Here is a 22,422-nt window from a genome sequence, read left to right on the forward strand (position 1 = left end):
AATATCTGGGATTATAGATGTGCGCCCCAACTGAACAAACTGGCATCTGAAGTTATGGTCACTCAGCTGGGTTCCTTGAGAATGACCATTGGCTTACCTGAAGGGTCCTTTTCTGTGCACCGCGGGAGAGTCCAAGCAATGGGTTAATTTAGTCTGGTTGCCCTGGATACTGAGGAACTTTTTTTCTCCCTTTAACCACACCTCCTCGTGTGATTATTGCCAGAATTAATTGCCGAAAAAGTCAATCTGTCGAGAGGATGGAGCGAAGGCGTCCAAGGTGTCTTCAGTTGAAAAGAGGAAAGAATCCCCGGGCCGAAGACCAGGGTGGGTTGGACTCTCCCGCGGTGCACAGAAAAGGACCCTTCAGGTAAGCCAATGGTCATTTTCCTGTGCACCGCTTGGAGAGTCCAAGCAATGGGACATACCCAAGTTATTGTCCGGTTGGGTGGGCAGAATCAGAGTCCCGGGATTCGGTCGAAGACACGACCCCTTGAAGTACCCTCCTGCCAAAGGATGCCTCAGCCGAGGCGTAAACGTCCAGTTTGTAATGACAGATGAAGGGCGACGGGGAGGACCACGTAGCCGCCTTACAAATGTCTAGTATTGATGCCTGGGTGGCCCAGGCCGCCGTGGTAGCCGCGCTGCGAGTGGAGTGCGCAGTGATGCCTTGTGGCACCGATCTGGACTGACTTTCGTAGGCCAGGGCGATGCAGGCGCGCAGCCACCTGCCAACAGTGGAAGAGGAGACTTTCTTGCCCAGGGAACCTGGATGAAATGACACGAATAAGGACTCCGACTTCCGGAAATCGGAGGTGCGGGCGATGTATGTTTTCAGCGCCCTTCTCACGTCCAACATGTGCCACTGTCATTCCCTGGGATGAGACGGTCTCGGACAGAAACCAGGAATCACAATTTCTTGCGTTCTATGAAACCAAGTATTAACCTTTGGAATAAAGGTAGGGTCCAGTCTCAACACCACCCTGTCTGGGTGGACGGTACATAGGTCCTGGCGAACCGACAGGGCCGCCAGTTCTGAAATACGACGAGCTGACGTCACGGCGATGAGGAATGCCGTCTTGAGTGTAAGATGACGTAGCGACGTAGTACTGAGAGGCTCGAAGGGTGGAGCGGTGAGCGCCTGCAGAACCACGGACAGCTGCCAGGTTGGGTAACGATGGACCGTGGGAGGTCGTAAGTTACAAGCTCCCTTGAGAAAGGAATGGACCCTGGGCACCTTGCTAAGGGGCAAGACCGGGTCACCGGCCCAAACGGTGGAGAGGGCCACCACCTGTCGTCGAAGGGTATTTGGAGCGAGGCCCTTGGCAAGGCCCCCTTGTAGGAAGTCCAGGACGCGGGAGACCGGAGCCGTCACCGGGTCTAAACGTAAGGCGTCGCACCATTTGGCGAAGGAGGCCCACGAGGCATCGTAGATTCGAGTGGTTGACGGTCGCCTAGCTGCCTGAATGGTGTGTATCACCTCCCCTGAGAAGCCCTCGCGCCTCAGCTGGTCCCCCTCAAGTGCCAGACGGCCAATTGGAGCCATTGGGGCTCTGGATGAGTTACGGCCCCCTGGCTGAGGGAGACTTGGTCTGGAGGAATCTTCCACGGAGGTGACAGGGAGAGGCTGACCAGGTCGGCGAACCACGAACGGCGGGGCCAGTGTGGGGCCACGAGGAGCACCTCCGCCTCCTCCGCGATGATCTTGTGGATGACTTGTGGAATCAGGGGCAGAGGAGGAAAGGCATAAAGTAGGCCCCGGGGCCAACGGGAGCGAAGGGCATCCGTCCCTTCTGCCCCCGGGGACTGGAAGCGGGAGAAATAGCGGTGAAGTTGAGCATTTTCCCTGGATGCGAATAGGTCGATCGCGGGAATGCCGAACCTGCGGGACAGCTGGTGAAACAGAGCCGGATCCAGTTTCCACTCTGCCGGGTCTATGGTGGTCCTGCTCAGCCAGTCCGCCTGGGTGTTGTTGACTCCCGAAATGTGGTCGGAGCGAAGAGATGCCAGATGCCTCTCCGCCCAGCGCCCCAGGGATTCCGCTTCCTTCATCAATGTCTTGGATCTGGTGCCCCCCTGGCGGTTTATGTGGGCCTTGGTGGCCACATTGTCCGTCATCAATAGAACATGTTGATGGTGAATGTCCTGGCGAAAATGCCGGAGTGCTAGGCGGACCGCACGCAGTTCCAGAAGATTGATGCTGCAGGAGCTCTCTGCGAGTGACCATTTGCCTTGCACCACTAGATGACCCATGTGTGCCCCCCAGCCGGCGAGGCTTGCGTCTGTGGTGACCACTAACCAGTTGGGCTCCTTGAACAGGAGGCCCTTGAGGAGCGCAGGGGACGTCCACCATCGGAGCAATCTCTTCACTGCTGGGGAAACGCTCACCAGTCGATTCGAGTTGCTCCTTGAGGCCCTCTGGTGAGGAAGGAGGAGCCATTGGAGAGCTCTGGAGTGGAGGCGAGCCCATGGGACGATCGAGATGGAAGAGATCATTTTTCCCAACAGCTGTGACAGGAGGGCGATCGGTACCTGTCTCGCGAGCATCACCTTGCGGGCCATGGTCACTAAGCTGTCTAGCCTGTCCTGGGATAGGAAGACCCTGCACAGGGAAGTGTCTATGACCGCCCCCAGGTGGACAAGTCTGGTGGTGGGAACCAGATGGCTTTTCTTCAGATTTAGGGAAAAACCGTGGCTCCTCAGGGTTCTCATTGTGATGCGGAGGTCCCGCAGGGCCTGCTGCCTGGACGACGACTGGATCAGGATGTCGTCCAGGTAGCACTGGAGCCTTATGGGTCTGCGCCTCAGTTGGGCAGCTACAACTGCCAGGACCTTGGTGAAGGTCCTGGGGGCCGACGACAGGCCGAAAGGAAGGGCCCGGTATTGAAAATGCCTGCCGGCATAAAAGAAGCGCAGGAACCTCCTGTGCTGGGGACGGATGGGGATGTGTAGGTAAGCCTCCTTGAGGTCGATAGAGGTAAGGAGGTCTCCCTGACGGATCCCCGACAGGATGGACTGGAGGGACTGCATCTTGAACCTCTGGTAGGCAATGTGCCTGTTGAGGTTCTTTAGGTCCAAGATGGCCCTCCAGCCCCCCGAGTTCTTTGGTACCAGGAAGAGGATGGAGTAGAACCCCCTCCCCTCCTGGTTGGGGGGGACCTGCTCTATTGCGTCTATCTCCAGGAGATGGCGAATCTCCTGGTTCATAAGCTCCCTCTTCAGAGGGCAGGAAGGAGTGGGGCACCGGATGAAGTTCCGGGGAGGGGGGGATAGGAATTCTAGGGATAGGCCCTCCCTCACAATCTGGAGGACCCAGGCGTCCTCCGTGGTCTGGGCCCAATGGTGGGCGAATAGCTGGAGGCGCCCCCCTATGGGTGACGGGCCCGGGCAGTCACTTAGATTTGCGGAAGGGCCTGTTGGAGGCACCTCCGCGGTTGGATTTACGGAAGCCGAATTGTTGTCTACCTCTGTCCTTAAAGGAGGACCTGTCCTGGAACCTGTCCCCTGACTGACCGGCCGGTCGGTAGGGCGGGGAGAAGGAAGTAGAGGTAGAGGGTTCAGAGGCACGAAAGGGCTGCCTCCTGGGGTATGGAGTGGACTTGCGGTCCTGCTTTTTAGTGGTGGAGGGTAAAATCTTTCTTTTATCTTTGGATTCAATGAGGAGAGGCTCAAGCGCCTCCCCAAATAATTTGGCGCCCTTAAAGGGGGCTGAGGCCAGCTTCCACTTATGCTTCTGGTCCGCCTGCCAGTGGCGGAGCCAGATCAGGCGGCGTGAGGTGACGTTGGCCGCCAAGGCTCTAGAAGCAAATTTAGAGGCGTTAAGGGATGCGTCCGCCGCATATTGGGAGGCCGCAATAATTTTTGAAACATCCTGGCGGAGGCGCAAGTCTCCTGCCGGGAGTTTGGCCAACAGTTCCCTTAGCCATATAACGGAAGCCCTGTTAAAAAAGGAGGCGGAAGAGGAGGCTTTGATGGCCCAGGCAGCCGCCAGGTGGGCCTTATGGCATACCCTCTCCGCCTTCTTATCTTCCGCCTTGAGCCCATCCAGCAGTTCTGCTGGGAGGGAGGAGTTGGAAGTGAGGGCAGTGATAGGTGGTTCCACGGCTGGGAGAACCAAAAGGTCTTCCAAGGTGGGGTCCATGGAGTAAAGTTTCTTGTCTGCCCTGCTGGGGGAAGACAAGGTGGCTGGTTGGGCCCACTGGCGTTGGATTACGTCCAGGAATAAGCCTGGAACCGGGACCAGCTCTTGTTGGGGGGCCGGGACGTCGAACATGGCCGCATTGGGATTTTCGGGAACAGCATCAGCCGAAGGTTGGACCGGCTTAGGTTTAATCCCTACCCTGGTAGCTAGTTTGGCCTTGCGGAGAATGGACTTAAAGAGAGTGGGTTTGAAAAGTCCGGAAAAGGCAGGGGCGTCCGGGGGGAGGCCCTCGTCTTCAGATAGCTCCAGGCCGTCCTGGTCAGCGTCCTCGATGGCTGAGGTTTCGCTGACCACGGATGACTCAAGGGACGGATGGCGGGCACGCTTGGCTGGAGGGGGGGCCGGCGGGCCCCAGGAAGTGGTCCCTGGCCCCGAAGGGGGAGGGGAGTGCTTTTGGAGGCCCTCAGCAATGCCTCTGGCGATAGCACGATCGACCAAGGCCTGCACGCGGGGTGACAGCTCGGACTCCTGATCAGAATCTGATTCCGGGTCCCTGGGGTCCTGGAGGTGGTAGTGGGAGCCCCCAGACGGGGGAGCCCTGGTGTGACCCTCTGGGACTGGGTCCTGTTCATATGACCAGGACGGGGCAGGAGAAGCTGGTTCCGCCAGTGACTCTACCTCCTCATTCAGCAATGCCAAGATATCACCTCTGGATGGGGGAACGGGGGCCACCTCTGGGGAGGACCCTGTCCCAGCCTGGCGCCGGGCCTTCTCAAATTGTTTATCAAGGGCCCGCTGGCGCCTCTCAGCGTCCTTGGTTTTGGCTGCAGATGGGGCCTTGACGGGGTGCCTATGGGTGTCCCCTGAGACGCCCTTGCCCACACTCCCACCCCTACTGGAAGGGGGATCCTTGCTAGGGGCCTGAGATGGGCCGGATCTAGCCTCAAGGGAACCTGATGGGAGGGGGCAGCTCCATGCCAATGACCGCACAAGGATGATGCAGAAAACAGGCAAGCGGGTAGGCTGCAGCGGAATTCGACTGGCTACACTGAAAGGCATAAAGAAAAAAGACAATTATGATTAATAATACAGCTATAGGAAAACTTAATAAATCCATTTCAGCCTAACACTAGTAGCCAAATGGGAGGATGGACACCCAGGAGGCTGAGCTATGAGGTGGGCCCGCAGCTCAGGCTGCAGTAACCCCTGCAGGAGAGACAGGGAAGCTAGTAGGCCAGGGAACTAGAGCTTCAAAAAAAGGGCGAAGGCCTGGCCAGATCTTAAGGATAGAGAAAAAATTCTTCCCTGTGCCGGTGCAAAGGGCACGTGGTGGCCAAATTACCAGCGCCGCTGATGTCCAGTGAGTGGTGGCCGAGGGCCCACTGGGCGAGCCCGGCTAGGCCCTGTAGCCACCAAGCGGCCTCCTGCATGAGCGTGGCTGAGCGGCAGAGGCCTAAATTTAAGGCGCGAACTTTTTGCGCCTAAAAATGGCCGCCGCAACAGCGAGGAGCTGGGCGGAGAGGAGAGCGGCAGCCAGGATCAATCCGGGCGCTCGTAGCTCCGCGGCGGCTGAGGGGTGGGAAAAAACGCAGGGGAGTCAAAAAAACGAAAAAACTAGGCCGGAAAATAACAACCGGGGAGGGAACCGAGCCAAAAATAAAGGAAAAAACCCCCTCGCCGCTGTTGCCGCGCTCTGGGAGCAAGCGGCAAGTTTCCAAGCCTGCACGAGTGCGAGGCTGTGGAGAAAAAAACCTCCCCCACACACGCTTACCTCCTGGTCTCCGAGATAGCTGATGTTGATTGCAGAAGAATAAAAAGGCAAGGAGAAAAGTTCGTTTTGAAGAGGAAAAGGTTTTCCAAAAATTTTGGAGAGTCCAAGCCAAGGATTAATAGCCTGAACTCAAATATGCATCCGATCTGGGCAGTGAGGAAATTAATTCTGGGAATAATCACACGAGGAGGTGTGGTTAAAGGGAGAAAAAAAGTTCCTCAGTATCCAGGGCAACCAGACTAAATTAACCCACTGCTTGGACTCTCCAAGCGGTGCACAGGAAAAGAAACCCGTTTTCTATGCCTGGGGAATCCACCAGAAGAGCAATCAATGAACTCTTGAGGGTACCTGTACCTTGATGGTTCTTCTGATGGATCTCTGGTGCGGCAACAGGAACCACGACAACAGGCGGGCGTGTAACCTTGCCCAAGGGATGACTGAAATACAGATCATCTTCCCTAACAACCAAGAGAGAAGTATCAGCAGCACCAGTTGTTGTGACCAAATTGAGATCATCACCCGTATGTCGGATTGCTGATCTAGGGAAAGTGATACCGTGCAAGGCGTTGTGTTGATCACCACCCCCAAATGTAGAAGTCTGTCAGGAAACAAATGATTCTTTTCCATGTTCACCTAGAAGCCATGCTTCTGCAAGACTAGAATTGTGGTGCGAAGGTCCTGCTGCGCCTAAATGACAGACAACAACTGGATGAGGATGTTGTCCAGATAACACTGCACACACACTGGTCATGTCAGCTGTGATTGCTGCCAGTAGTTTGGCGAAGGTCCTGGGGCCAATGATAGACCAAATGGCAGAGCCCTGTACTAGAAGTGGCGCCCTACATAGTAGACGTCTTGAAGCCACTAGCACAGCACTGCCGAAACCGCTGCTGAGGCTGCCTCTCTTCACCCTGTCCGGAGAGGGGTACCGGCGATCTTCCCAGAGCGCTCAATCAGCCGCACGACAGCTGAGCCAGGCCTCCGACAGAAAGCGATGTTAAATGTGGTTGGCAAAAGGCTATCAGCCAGCCACAAGGCAACTGCGAGCCTTCCAAAGGGAGCAAATAAGCTGCAGTCTCATTATTGGAAAATTCCGAGGTAAAATTTATCTTTTTCTGCTCAGTGATTGAGGATAGATCAAAAGTCACACTTTATGGGTTTGACTGAGTGGAGAAACTGGAGGCAGTCAAGCCTAGGAGGCATGGCCAAAGATTCTAAAATAACTCAGTCACCGGGCAGACAAACAGAAGTTAAACCCATGCTTGGATTCTCCAAGCAGCTCACAGGAGAATCCACAGATTTAACACTGTACTGAAAATTATTATCTTTGGACAAGAAAGCTGATCCAAATGGGTTGGTAGGAGATCGTGGTACCCAAGAAGATTTGTTAAACAATGTTTCATTTGTACTTAGGACAAGTTGCCCAAAATAAATATTTCGCACCCCTCTAAGGAAAGACTTTCCATGGAATACAGTTAGCAAATCACTCCATTAGAGTAAATTATGTTTGTTTTAAACATATGCATATGCTTAAAACATAATTGTGAATTATGCTTTGGATGCTCACCCACAAACTTACTATAAAAGTACATTCTCTCTATTTTGTTTATGTATACTGTTTTCTTTATACAACTGGCTTTGGAAAAATACTAGTTATGTTTGGAACTGGAATGGCTATAGTGGGATGGCTTTATACTACACTGATTAGGAAAGGGGATTGTGATACTGTATACCCATCTTTCCAGAAGCAGTGTTTTGTTCTGTTAAACAAAACCAAATGTTAAAGACAAATGAACATACAAACAATGCATTTAAAAAATCCCACAACACTGTCAAACCCTCATACATCATGGAAGTGCCAGACAAATAACTTGGACTTATATTCCTTGACAAGTCCATCTATCAAAAGCACTGAGAATATTCAGAAAGAAAACCCCAGTGTAAATCTCTTTATAGGAAGTCTATATATGTATCTGAGGTTTAAATACATATTTAAATAGATCCAAAAATTTTCCTTTTAGCTTTCTTTATATTCAGTATCATATAAAAATATTATCATAACCTTAGAAATAAGTAACTGAAAGAAACGTAAAAAAAAATTACTAAAATGTGAGTTGCATTTAATTAATGGTAATTTTCTTTTTAGAAATTAGTTCCTTTTTTGTAGATTCTAGATTCTAGAATTCTAGAAAAACAAATTATAAACATACCAAAGCGAATGCCAGCCACTGATTCATTTTAATTGTGTTTATTCAGAAGGCACAATTGTCTATGTATGTACTAGAAATAGAAAAGAGAATAATTGTTCACAAGAGATTAACAATAACTTTCTTAATGAAGAGTACATTTACCATACAAAAGTACCAAAATGGTGTTCCATCTAAAATAAGTCCAATTTCATATACAAAATATACCAATTCCTATATGGAAATTACAGATATTTAGAAAATTCCAGAAAACATAGCAAGGAATTTAGCTGCATTTACAAACTACTTCTAAGATTTCTAAACACTAGATAGCATGGAACAACTGTGGTTTGGATCAAATCAAACTACTTTGGACACACAAATTCTGTTAATTACTAAAATATATATTCATACCTTCAAAGTACTGTGACAGTGGGACTCAACCGAGAGCAGTGTAACATATATGGGTTGTCTTCAACTTTCAACCATAATTTAGCCCTGAATTGCAGCCATAAATTGTGCAACTAAGTTGGTCACCATGTAACTAGACCCAATTTATGACATTTTTGTAGCAGTCGTGAAGTGAGTGCTACAGTCATTAAGTGAACGCCATGGTTATGTGTGAATGGGAGGTCATTAAATGAATGCATTAAGTGAATGCATTGATTATTAAGCAAAAACAGTGGGCATTTTTTTTTCTGGAAAATGGAAATAAATGCCAGAAACTAGCAAAAAGCATTGAAAATAATTGTGAAGTGACTTAAAGTTGCTGAAAACGATGTAAAGGTGAGCCACTGAATGTAATCATGTGACAGGAAGGATGATTATTGTAACTTGAAAATCAAACCATATGTAGTTTTTGTGGAGTAACTGAGGAGAAATTTCCTGACAGTTAGAACAATTAATCAGTGGAACAGCTTGCCTCCAGAAGTTGTGAATTCCCCAACACTGGAAGTCTTTAAGATGTTGGAGAGCCATTTGTCTGAAACAGTATAGGGTTTCCTGCTTAGGCAGGGGGTTGGACTAGAAGACCTCCAAGGTCCCTTCCAACTCTGCTATTGTATTGTATTGTAACTGTGAATAGTTACGAAGCAACTGAATATCAGTTGAGGACTATCTGGATTGTCTGAACAATGTATACCAATATTTAACTGTACCTAGATGACTTTATGAATAGCTTTCTCAATGATCCAACATTTCATTCAACAAAAATACAAGTTACCTACAGTACAAGAAAATAATACTTTCCAAAAGGAAAATAAGACATCCCCAAAAAATTATTTCCAGAACTATTTCTTGAAAATCAACCAAGGCCATACTGTTTTTCAAGAATGGAGGGAAAACGTTTAATTTCTAAAAGTTATTGTTTACATTAATATAGATTAATGTTGACTTAAAATGTCATTACATCGCTATATGTTCCCTTGGAACTACATTCACTTCCCACCAAAAAAAAAAAAAAGCTAAGAAATTTAATGCCTGGTTTCCTTTTTGAAAATTTCTGAATTGTTTCTCTTAAGCACACAGTTCTCATTAACTGGTAAGCATTAAAAAATGTATTGATAGAGGCCTAATCTTCTCAATCAGACTTCTCCAATACAGATCACATGCTACAATAGACAACATAAACGAGAGAATCAAAACATAACATTAAAACACAACCTGCTATTTTAAGATTTATATTGTTCCAGTTATCACTGCACAGAGTACAAACTAGCTTTTCCAGAATCGAACTGAAAGCTATTATTATCTAATTCATTGTGAAAATGAAATGATAGCATTGTGTTCTATGCAATATGCAATTATAAAAATGCAAATTATATCTTCCATGAATATGATGGAATGCATGACTGGCATGCAAATGTTCACTACAGTTGTCTAAAAGCAAAATAAGAAAGTGTGTCACTTTCCACTATTTTTATATATACAAAAATCATTGTATGTTTATATTGAAAAAGTATAAATCAGCACTTATTTTTGTTAGTCAGCCAATATAGACAATTTCTAATAAGCATGAACCTTAAAATATTTTGCATTTTTTTAAAAAAAAACCTATGTAATATAATAATAAAAAATCATTATTACCTGCTAAAGAAATATAAATTTCTTAGTGCTATTTGAACTACAATTTCCTGTTTGACCAAGTAATGAAAAACAGTGCGAGCAAATGAGTACCCGGTTACCAAAATGACATCTGATAAAATTTTATCATCCTGCAATTACAAATATTTTCTTAACTTTTTCCTATAATGGGAACCTACCATTATTTCAAACCTCAAGAACAGTAGTTTGGTCCCCCTATGAAAGAATGAAGGACGCATTACCCAAATGTGAGACTTGTCACAACCTATTCTTAAATAAAGGCATACATTTAAAGTAAAGACGCAACTGTCTAGCTCTACAGTATGTCCTTTTTAACTCTTTTGGATAAAAACTGAGGTACATGTGCAATTCAGGGAAATTCAGTTGTTAATCCACTCTCGCCCAAAGTGGGATAAGACATCTTGACTTAAAGCACGTAGGTAGATATTAAAGGCAATACAATTCTACACACAAAAAGATAAACAGACAATCCAGTATGTTGTCGGCTATGTCCATTAATTATTTATTTAAATTTATTTATTTGTTTTATTCATTTATTCAAAACAATAAATAAAAGCCAACAACAATGAAAGAATAATTTCATACCATGCTGAAAATTAAGGCAGCAAAGCTTAGCATTTTAAATCGCCATCACCTTCAGCCCTTGAAGGTAATCCGGAAAAGAAGCACAAAGCATAATTATCAGCACTACTTTTATTGTAAGGTTATAAGTGGATCCTGCAAATCTGAAAGTCTGCACGTCTTCCATCCTTTACTTTCACTTTCCAGAAAACTAGAGAGGGTCCCCATCTGAGACTCTTCCCACATCCCTTTTCCTTCAGGGTTGGGGGTGGAAGATTGTGTTGAGATATCTTTTGCACAACAATTGTCTGTGCAATATTGGTTCTTCTACCTGTCTCCCATGTTCGTTTCCAAAGAGCATTACAACCATTGCAAGACCTGGATTGACTGGATCCCTTAGTCCGCCCACTATTATTTATGAGAACAAGAGGAAATCTGTAGGTACTGTAGCTCTACAAAAATATGATTTTACCTTCTTGGGTGTAGAACGTTATCAAATTATAGCAATGGTTTGTACAAATGATAGTAAGATTCCTCGACTTTTGGAACAGAGGACATAATTATTATTATTATTGTTATTTGTTAAACTTGTTTGCTTCCTATCTCTCTGTAGGGCTACTCTAGACAGCTTACAATAATAAAAAGGAAGAAAAATGAAAGGCATATAAATAGTAGAATAAAATAAACAATGACAAAGGAACAAAATGAGAATAAAGACATTAATATGATAAAAGATGGATGATGGAGACTGCCATCAATGACAGTGTATGTGATATGTAGATAACATACCATGTGCTGTTATGATGATCAGGGGAAGATTGCCTATTTATTGAATGGCTGCCAATCATAACATACCCATTTAAGAGAAGCCAAATTAATGTTTGCAAACTAATGTGCAAAATAATCACCAAGGATTATTTTACCAGAGCTGCCTTTTTAGACAGGTGGACGGTTAAGGAAAAAAAGTAACCTGCCAGATGTAATGGAAAGTAAAAATTGCTGTGATTCCTGGTGGGAAAATAAGAGCCTTAAAAGTATGCAATTTCCTTTTGTGAATTGTTGGGGATATGAAAGAGGTGGGAAAGAGACAGCATATCCATATAAAAACCAACAGGAAGGGTTTTTTGAGCTATTCCTGTTGTTGAAATAAAGGTGGAACTTTACAACATTTTATGATACGCAAATGGGGAAGCAGATAAAATAATATATACAGTAACAGGATTGATAATAGTTTTAAAAAGAAAATATAATCTTGTATTCAATCATCTTGTGTGTGTGTGTGTGTGTGTGTGTGTGTGTGTGATATGTTGCTAACTAGTAAAGGAACACCTTCATTTAAATTTATTTGATACATCTGTAAAGTTGATCATTCAACTAAAAAAAGGATTAAATGTTTAGCAAACTTGGTATGTAAAATTAGTTTTAAACCCAGTACAGAATATTATAGAAAGAAACTTTAACATATGTTTTTGGAACTACAGACCTGTGATACTATAATAGCTCTACCTAAAACTTACAAATGAATATTGCCATATTACATTGAGTTTTTCCACTTCAATGCTACTTTTTTCATTTAAATTAGAATGTTAAATGAATATATTTTCTTTCACACCTAAACGGAAAATCATATTTTACTTTTTGCTGCAATATCTAAGTGAGGATCAGAGATACCAAACCTAGAGCTGTAAAATGTTCATGCTGTTGCATTCTATTGGTTAAGCAGAAAATCAAATATTTTGAAGTAAAGCCATATACTACCTAATGACTTTAAAGAAAAAATTAGCATAATTCTAAATGTTTGTTCTCTTCATCTTTGACAAAATTTGCATATATTTTATATTCATCAGTTAGAAAGTAGCACAATAACAGACTAATGTCAACTTTAATATTTTAACATATAAGCATACCTCACCTGTTAAAAGTTTCTGAAAAAAGACTTAATAAACATTATTCTTGGCAACCAAAAAGCTGTAAGAAACGAGGAGAAATTGCAGTTTCAGCATTTTCTCCTGCATGGGACAATAACTACAGAAGCTCTCTTTAAAGACCAACTGGCATAGATCCCAGTGTAACATTTTTTTTAAAATGCTCATCAAGTCAATAGCAGCCACATGAGGCTTTAGAATCATTAAGCAATAAAAGAAATCATATTTTATCCTTATGGAATCAGTTATTTGCATAACAGACCTAAACATCAGTTATTTGCATAACAGACCTGTGGGTTCCGCCCCCCCCCCCCCCCGGTTCAACCAGTTAATTCCTTCTCTGGCCATTGGGGGCATTCAACTCGCCCCCGTGGAGCGGGCGCGCAATTTGGGCGTCCTCCTGGATGCCAGGCTGTCCATGGATGACCATGTGACAGCCGTGGCCAGGGGGGGGTTCCACCAGGTTCGCCTGGTGCGCCAATTGCGCCCCCTATTGGACCGGGACGCCCTATGCACAGTCACCCATGCGCTGGTGACGTCTCGCCTGGACTACTGCAACGCTCTCTACATGGGGCTTCCCTTGAAATGCACTCGGAGACTGCAGTTGGTCCAGAATGCGGCCGCGCGGGTGATTATGGGGAGTACTAGGTACTCCCATGTGACACCTCTCCTGCGCGAGCTGCACTGGCTTCCTGTGGTCTATCGGGTGCGTTTCAAGGTCTTGATTACGATCTTTAAAGCGCTCCATGGCTCAGGACCTAGTTACCTGCGGGATCGTATTCTGCCCCATACATCCCTGCGACCCATCCGCTCGCACAGAGAGGGGCTTCTCCAGGTGCTGTCCACCAGACAGTGCCGAGGGGCGGCGCCTAGGAGCAGAGCCTTCTCTGTGGCGGGCCCAGCCCTGTGGAATGACCTCCCTCCGGATATTAGGACCACCACTGACCTCCGCTCCTTCCGTATAAAGCTCAAGACCCACCTATTCCAAATAGCTGGGCTGGCTCAACCATAACTGCATAATGCTCCTGACAGGTTTTTTAATTCGGTAATTTTATTTAATGGGATTTTAAATTGTGTTTTTTAATTGTCTTCACTTATTAGTCTACCTCCTCCATGCACATGTATATGTCTTTGTTTCTTATGTATGTATGTTGTCTCTATCTGTATTTTATTTGTTTTGATTGTACGCCGCCCCGAGTCCTTCGGGAGAGGGTTGCGGCTAATCAAATAAAATTATTATTATTATTATTATTATTAAAATATGCCACATATGAAATCATTTCACAAAGTTCTACTTTGATTTTTATTTCTTAATGGCTGTATTAGCATATATCATAAAGCCCAAAGTTGACTGAATGTTGTCAGATTTCCATTCCCACCAATGCTTAAAAAAAAAAAAACAGAACACGATTAAGAAGACTACTAGAATCAAACACCTAATGGGCTGCATTTTCTCATCCAATGATAAAACATGAAATTGAGTATAATATTTGAATAGACAAAGCACACCAATTAAAACCTTTATATTTAAGTGGCCAAAGAAAATGTTAAAATAAGCAATACACTATTTAAAAATGTTTCTTCTGTAATATACATTTAAAAATTCAAAATTAAATGGTGCAGTACATTTCCCAGATTTAAAATCATACTATATTTTCTACATTATGTCGCTGATTTTAGAATCATAAGTGCCATCATTGTCCTGTAGTACAGGGCTCACCAAACCCCTGGTCCACAGCCCAATACCAAGCTGCATATAAAGCAGTTGGTGAGTGCACGAGCATGCAAAGCTGCATTTGTGCAAGCATTAGCGGAAGCAGCACACAAAACCATCCCCTCTGCCTCCTGCTGCCGCTGCCACCACCGTGTGTGTGTGTGTGTGTGTGTGTGTATGTATCCATGCATGTATGGGGGGGACGCGGTGGCTCATTGGCCAAGACACTGTGCTTGTCGATCAGAAAGGTCAGCAGTTCAGTGGTTCGAATCCCTAGCGCCGCGTAACAGAGTGAGCTCCCGTTACTTGGCCCAGCTTCTGCCAACCCAGCATTTCAAAAGCATGTAAACATGCAAGTAGAAAAATAGGAACCACCTTTGGCGGGAAGGTAACAGCGTTCCATGAGCCTTTGGTATTTAGTCATGCCAGCCATGGAGACGTCTTCGGACACCACTGGCTCTTCAGCTTTGAAACGGAGATGAGTACCGCCCCCTAGAGTCGGGAATGACTAGCACATACGTGCGAGGGGAACCTTTACCTTATATATATGGTCTTGGGAGATGGGAGATGTTAAACTTCTCAGAAAAGTTATGAATCAGTAGACCACACAATTATGTTGCATTAGACTTTCAAATGGCTTTCTTATGTTCTATTATAACACACTCAGCTGGTTCTCATCCTTCACTCTGCCTTGGCAATTTGGTGTCTGTCACACAGTGAATAACAATACCATAAAAATGTTATTATTACCAGATTTATTTCTGCATTATTATTCTGTTTGCAATGATATGCATGTCCAGCAACACATAATGTTAAAATAGATTTTAAGTAAACTACAGTAAAATATGTAAGACATAAAAAGATTAAAGCATATAAACCAGTAGCCATGAATAATGAAGTAGTGCTATCATAGGAGGTTAAATTCCAAGGTGAATAAAACTGTTTTCAGAACAGACTTAAATTGAAATAAGGCTGTCATGCCATTTATCTCTAATGGGCACAGAGAGAAGGTTCTTATCTGGTTGATGACAAATATGTATCAATAGGATGTCTCATAATTATGAGGCTGCCAGCAAAAGGTGTTCAAACAGAAACCAGATGGCCAACTGTTGGGCATACTAAATTTCTGCATTGGGCAAAGAGGTTGCAATACATCCTCTTAAAAACATTCTGTTATTCTATGATTCTATGGCGTAATCCAACAGGGCATTTTGTTCTTATGACAAAAACGGCATTAATTGGGCTGAATTGTACATAGTAGATGAAAGCATTCACAAGTACCCTAGTTCTGAGTCTTAAAATGCAATTTTTTTAAAAAAACCTTTCAAGCAGCTCCTCAGCAGCAAGCATTATATACAAGACAGTAAACATAACACACAATTGATTAGCCCACTGCATTCTGCATTAACTGGAATGCTTAACGATATCTGAGAAGTGAAATGAGTACAAAGAACATTGGCAACTATATAAATATCATATATTTAAAGTCTCTGTAGTCAGTGACAATTATAGTACAAAGAGCACTTTAGCGTACTACAATGCCATTCACAATTGGTCAACTGTGTCCTACCTCTCCTATTTTACCATGATTCAATCTCAGTTGACCAGCTCCAATCTAGCCCATCCTTACCCCCAGACATCTAAGATTTTTAGGATCCCTTTGGATTCATGTCCATCAGATGAATCATTTAATTGCTCCAAACCCAAGTCTGAATCAAAACTGAAAATGGTATGGAAAATCTCATTGCTCATTTAACCGATTCTAATCTCTAAAACTACTGTATCTGAAACTAGATCACTAGCTCCTTCTCTAATAGCCTGAAAGGAATATGAGTAATTGAGTTTGTTCTTTTTATGTCAACCCTATCAACCTGGACTCTTGCCCATGAAGTTTTCTTAGCAATATGAAACCACTTTCTCAAGCGTTTGCCATTGCTTTCTTCCTAAGGTTAAGAAAAAGTGACTGGACAAAATACAGTGGGGGCGTTTTTCCCTTCCCACAGCCTTGCTGAAGCCTGCAGAGTGCTTCTGGGGGGTGGGGGAAGATAAAAACACCCGTTTTGGTGAAAAAGGCTCTGGTTTTTGCCCATTTTTCACCAAAACGGGTGCATTTTTCCCTTTCCCCAGGCCCGCTGAAGCCTGCAGAGTGCTTCTGGGGGAGTGGGAGAAGGGAAAAACACCATTTTGGTTAAAAATGGCCTGTTTTTCACCAAAACAGGGGCATTTTTCCCTTCCCCCAGCCCTGCTGAAGCCATCAGAGTGATTCTAGGGGGTGGGGGAAAGCAAAAACACCTCAGTTTTGTTGAAAAATGGCCCGTTTTTCACCCATTTTTCACAAAAATGGGATGCGGGGGCGGGGGCTTCAGGAGGCAAAAAAAAAAGGCTGCATTCAGTGTATAAGACGCACCAACATTTCCACACTCTTTTGGGTGGGGGGAAGGTGTGTCTTCTACTCCAAAAAATATGGTAGCCCAAAGTGACCCAATCAGGAATTGTGTGAAGCTGACTTTCCACAGTCCTAATGAAATATCTAGGTAATATAGCATCCTGAATTTACACAAAGCTATTATGAACTTGGAGATCAGGACAATCAATGCTTTGAAAAAAAATTAACTCCGTATTTTTAGCTCCTATCAAATTTAGAAGCTGCTTTTTATTCAAAACCAATGCTGAATAGAGGATGAAGAGATGAAAGTAAAGTAGATGAGGGTAATCCCAACTCTTAATAAGAGGTATTTCTATGAACTTATATAAGTGTTTAGGTTAAAAATCGAAACATGTTCCTCAAACTCATTGTTCTGGGACATCCAAATGTTAGGAGTAGCAGGTACAACTGCAATGGCTACTCTTTCTCAAGAACATAGTTATGCTCTACTGATCAATGGTTGGATGATTTCAAGGACTGAATGCCACAATGTTTTGTTTATACAGAGATGTCCTTGAAGGGTACAGCTACTAAGGGAGCGTTCTGGGCTGTGTAAACTTCCTGATAAAGAGTGTGCTTCTTTAAACAGCAATAGCACTAGCACTTAGATTTACCGTATTTTTCAGACTATAAGAAGCACATTAGCTTTAGAGGGGGAAAACAAGAAAAAATATCCTGCTTCTGCCTCTGCTGCTCGTTTTCTGCAGCCCTTTTGCTATCTATTCACTGCAGCCTATTCACTGTGGCCCATTCGCCACCACCACCCGTTCGCCACTGCCGCCCGTTTGCCACCGCCACAAACCAGCAGTGATGGTGGCAATAGGCAGCGATAGGGGGTGGTGGCAATACCTAGTATAGCTGATCAGTGCCGTACCAACCCCTCTCCCTACTGCCACAATATTCGCTGTATAAGACGCACAGACATTTCCACCCACTTGGGGGGGGGTGCATCTTCTAGGCCAAAAAATACAGTATATACCGCTTCACAGTGCTTTACAGCCCTAAGTCATTTACGGAGTCAGCATATTGCCGCCAACAATCTGAATCCTCATTTTACTGACCTCAAAAAGATAGAAAGCTGACTTAACCTTCAGCCAGTGAGAATCGAACTGCTGACAGTAAGCAGAATTAGCCTTGCAATACTGCATTCTAATCTCTGCACCACCATGGCATATTAATTATATTATATTACATTACGTTACATTACATTATATTATATTTAGTTTGCATTATGGTTTATTTGAGATTGAAACACTGTATTCAGAAGACTCCAGATACTCCAGACCCAGATATCTTTGTTTAAATTAATATGTGGCCTTTTGTATAGTCTGTGTATGTCTGTCTTTCTGTCTGTGTTTGTGTGCTTAACAAGTATGACTATTTCTAATTGACAGGGTTTTGTAAGATGCCTAACCCAAACCCAAAACGTTGATGCTAGTACACATTAGGAGTTCGCAGTACTTTAAATCTGCTTCTCAAAAGGATGTCTGTGTAGTGGTATAAACCTAACACATTTTTACAACTTTTTCCCAGGGTTGCCTTCAGGTGCAAAGGACAATCACATTCAAGCAGACATATCTTTAGATATAGAAAGAGCTGCAACAGTTATACAATACAATAAAATACAATACAATACAATAGCAGAGTTGGAAGGGACCTTGGAGGTCTTCTAGTCCAACCCCCTGCCTAGGCAGGTAACCCTATACCGTTTCAGACAAATAGCTATCCAACATCTTCTTAAAGACTTCCAGTGTTGGGGCATTCACAACTTCTGGAGGCAACTTGTTCCACTGATTAATTGTTCTCACTGTCAGGAAATTTCTCCTCAGTTCTAAGTTGCTTCTCTCCTTGATTAGTTTCCACCCATTGCTTCTTGTTCTACCCTCAGGTGTCTTGGAGAATATTTTGACTCCCTCTTCTTTGTGGCAACCCCTGAGATATTGGAACGCTGTTATCATGTCTTCCCTAGTCCTTCTTTTCATTAAACTAGACATACCCAGTTCCTGCAACCGTTCTTCATATGTTTTGGTCTCCAGTCCCCTAATCATCTTTGTTGCTCTTTTCTGCACCCTTTCTAGAGTCTCCACATCTTTTTTACATCGTGGCGACCAAAACTGAATGCAATATTCCAAGTGTGGCCTTACCAAGGCATTATAAAGTGGTATTAACACTTCACGTGATATTGATTCTATCCCTCTGTTTATGTAGCCTAGAACTGTGTTGGCTTTTTTGGAAGCTGCTGCACACTGCTGGCCCATATTTAAATGGTTGTCCACTAGGACTCCAAGATCCCTTTCACAGTTACTACTACTGAGCAAGGTATCATCTATACAAGGTATCATCTATAGTTGCTACATTCACATCCAAAGCAAATCCAAAGTTCTGCACAAAGTTATTATTTTTACTGTATGCCAGGTTTATACAGATAGTCCTGGATCTATAACCACAATTGAGACCAAAAATTCTGTTACTAAGCAAGACAGTTGTTAAGTGACTTTTGCATTTTACGACCTTTATCGACACACCTGTTAAGTGAATCACTGTAGTTGTTAAGCTAGTAACATGGCTGTTAAGTGAATTTGGCTTACCTATTGACTTGGTTTGTCAGAAGGTCACAAAAGGTTATCACATGACCTCAGGACATTGCAACTGTCATAAATATGAATCAGTTGCCAAGTGTCTGAATTTTGTGTTTCATGAGAATGCTGAAACAGTCTTAAGTGTGAAAAATGGTTGTGTCAGTTTTTTTCCAGTACCATTTTAACTTCAAATAGTCATTAAATGAATAGTTGTAAGCTGAGGTCTACAGGTACATAGAAGATACTAAAGCAATCAAATATCCCTATGTAAGGGCATGTACTCTCCAGGAGTGGGTTCCAGCAGTCACTACTGCCGGTTCACTTGTGGGTGCAACACGCACACACGTTTCATGCACACTGGGCGTTTATGCACAGTGCAATAAAAATTGTTCTGCGCATGCACAGAAGCAAAAAACAAGATGGCAGCACCTACAGCGCCTCCTGGAGAAACAGTTTGGGGGTGTGGCAGGCGTGGGTCACTGCCGGTTCCAGCAACCCAGGCCACCAAAACACTACCGGTTTGGCCTAACCGGTAGGAACCCACCACTGGTACTCTCCATATTTTAATAAACAGAAACAGAGTTGCTGCTAAGCATCTAGAGCACAGGTGTCAAACTCAATCGCGCCATGGCTGGATCGTGATATATGATGTTTTTTGCTTTTGCGGAGCCAGTGTGCGCGTGGCCTGCGTGTAATGTATCCGGCCCATGGGCCGCCAGTTTGACAGGCCTGATATAGAGAGTAAATAGCTTCATTTGATTGGAGTAATACTCATCCCACACAAATACATAACATGACATAACAAAAGGGTCACCTTCCAATCTGTGTCCGTCCTTCCCCCCATTCCTAATTAAATATAGCAAACAAACCCAGAGGACAATCCAACCCTAAAATAAAAAATATTTTTTTTAAAAAAAGCTTTATAAGCCCATGTCACTCAGACTTTTCTTTAGCTTGGACTTGCCCAATACCTCACAGGAAATAATTCACCAAAAGGAATCTCATTTTCAGAAGAGATAAAAGACCTTCCCGACTCTAGTAAGACATTATTCCAGAATAAAACACATAAAATGCTTATCTTAGTTGTATCCACTTTGGTTTGAAGCCAGAACATTTATTTGCTCCTACAAATATCCAAGGAAAAATACTGAAGTTACAGATTCTAAGAGCTGTACTGAATATGTCAGAAATTGAAATGGAGTTTAGAGAAATAGTAAGATACAATTTATAGAACATGTTATTCTAAAAAAATCTGAAAAGGCACAAATATTCACCATTATGTGGCTTTTACTGACAATGATGTGAAAATTGCTAAAAATCCTTTCTGTTTTCCTAAATGCCTTTCTAGTTACTGATTGTTCCATAATTTTTTTCACCATTTTATAACATCTTTTACCATAGAAAAATCTACCCATTTTCTACTAAATTTCCTAAACAGCTTTTCACAAAATACCCAAGAAATCCTTTTTTTATATGCAAATCAGCTTGCTTCTCTAATTTGGCCCGTGCATTTTGCTTGATAGAGCTCTTTAAAGTATAAAATATCTCACTAACACTCCCTTTCACACATAACTCTTGTAATGCCACTTTTGCTAGCATGATTTCTATTGGTTGCTTCTTTGGCGTGGATCAAGATTGTATGGACCGTGGGAAGACAAATATTTGCTGATTAATTGATGACAAGGTTCACTCCTTTTTGAAATCTAATGGCAGGAAGCCTTCAAATCCGCTCCTAGAAGAATTTGTGATAGAATTCTTTTATACGTTTAGTCACTACTTGTCCTAATTTGTTCTATGCATTCTTTGGTGAGGAAATGGCTATGGAAAGTATACACTGAGTAGCTCTACTAAATGGGGGCCTGTCATGAGCTATGGGTTTTCATTGTCCCAAATTTTATTTTATGAATAATATGTTATAAAATGACATAGTGAACGATGGTGTGGTTGGAAGAGCTATTAAAACTTGGCGTGAAACATGGCAAGGTGGTAGGCAAGATCTACTGAGTCCATGTTGCATCAATACAGTATGGACTGGTACTGCTGCTAAGGAGGACTCTGGAAATTTCAGCAACCAGGAGACAGAGGACTTCAGTGGGAGTAAATGCTTTTGTCAGTGGAAACTGCCAGTTTCCAGAAACCAGTAAAAGCATCCTTTTAGAATGGTTTCACCTACAATATAGAAATGGAATGGCTGCTGCAGTATTCAGGTTGAGAGGAGGGAAGTGAGAAGTGGGGAGGGAAGAAGAAAGTACAGGCAGGTATTAAAAGCAAGAAAAACACAAGGTGGATTGTTAATCAACACCGCCTTAACGAAACATACATAATCGTCTCTTTCGAAACAGGCACCAGATTTTGTAAAATCCCAACAAAATATCCATATAGATCAATTACCACAGGACAGATACTGTATATTTTTCTTTATTTATCTGTATCCCGCCTTTATTATTTTTATGAATAATTCAAAGCAGCACACATATCCAATATACATTCCTCTTCCTATTTTCCCCACAACAGCAACCCTGTGAGGTGGGCTGGGCTTAGAAAGAAGGACTGGCCCATAGTCACCCAGCCAATTTTCACACCAATGGCAGAACTAGAACTCATGGTCTCCTGTTTTCTAGCCTGATGCCTTAACCACTAAACCAAATTAGCTCTCAAGTAGCTCATGAGCCACTTAATATATTGAAAAAAATATTTTCTTGCAAAATGATTTATTTATTGATTGATTGATTTATTGACTGCCCAACTTACCACAGGGTAACTCTGGGTGGCTTCATTATAATTTCCCTAATCATAATGAAAGAATGTATTCATTATATATTATACACATATATACTTGGAGAAAGTTAGCATTTCACCCTACTATAATGCCGTCTTACAACATGTTATGAATACTATTTATTATCCCATTTCTATAAAATGCTTTATATACTTCTGTATAACCATTCATTATTCAGCTGATCTCGCTACTATTTTTATCCAAGGGTTAACTTGTAAGGAAGTTTGGTATGTATGTACAC

At 43.5% G+C, this 22,422-nt stretch overlaps 1 protein-coding gene across 6 annotated transcripts in view; it reads right to left on the reverse strand.

Annotated features, from left to right (window-relative positions):
• NCKAP5 (NCK associated protein 5) overlaps window positions 1-22,422 on the reverse strand; it is a 631,235-nt gene that overhangs the window by 408,056 nt on the left and 200,757 nt on the right. Inside the window, exon 1 of one of the 6 annotated variants that reach the window (XM_081934722.1) lies at window positions 8,120-8,143. The exons of the other annotated variants lie outside the window; for them this stretch is intronic. The gene's annotated coding sequence lies outside the window, so the exon portion shown is untranslated. Of the gene's footprint in view, window positions 1-8,119; window positions 8,144-22,422 lie in introns of those variants that run through there. 6 annotated transcript variants of the gene reach the window in all.

Source organism: Natrix helvetica, assembly GCF_964273705.1.
Source record: "Natrix helvetica genome assembly, chromosome: 1".
NCBI classification, from domain to species: domain Eukaryota; kingdom Metazoa; phylum Chordata; class Lepidosauria; order Squamata; family Natricidae; genus Natrix; species Natrix helvetica.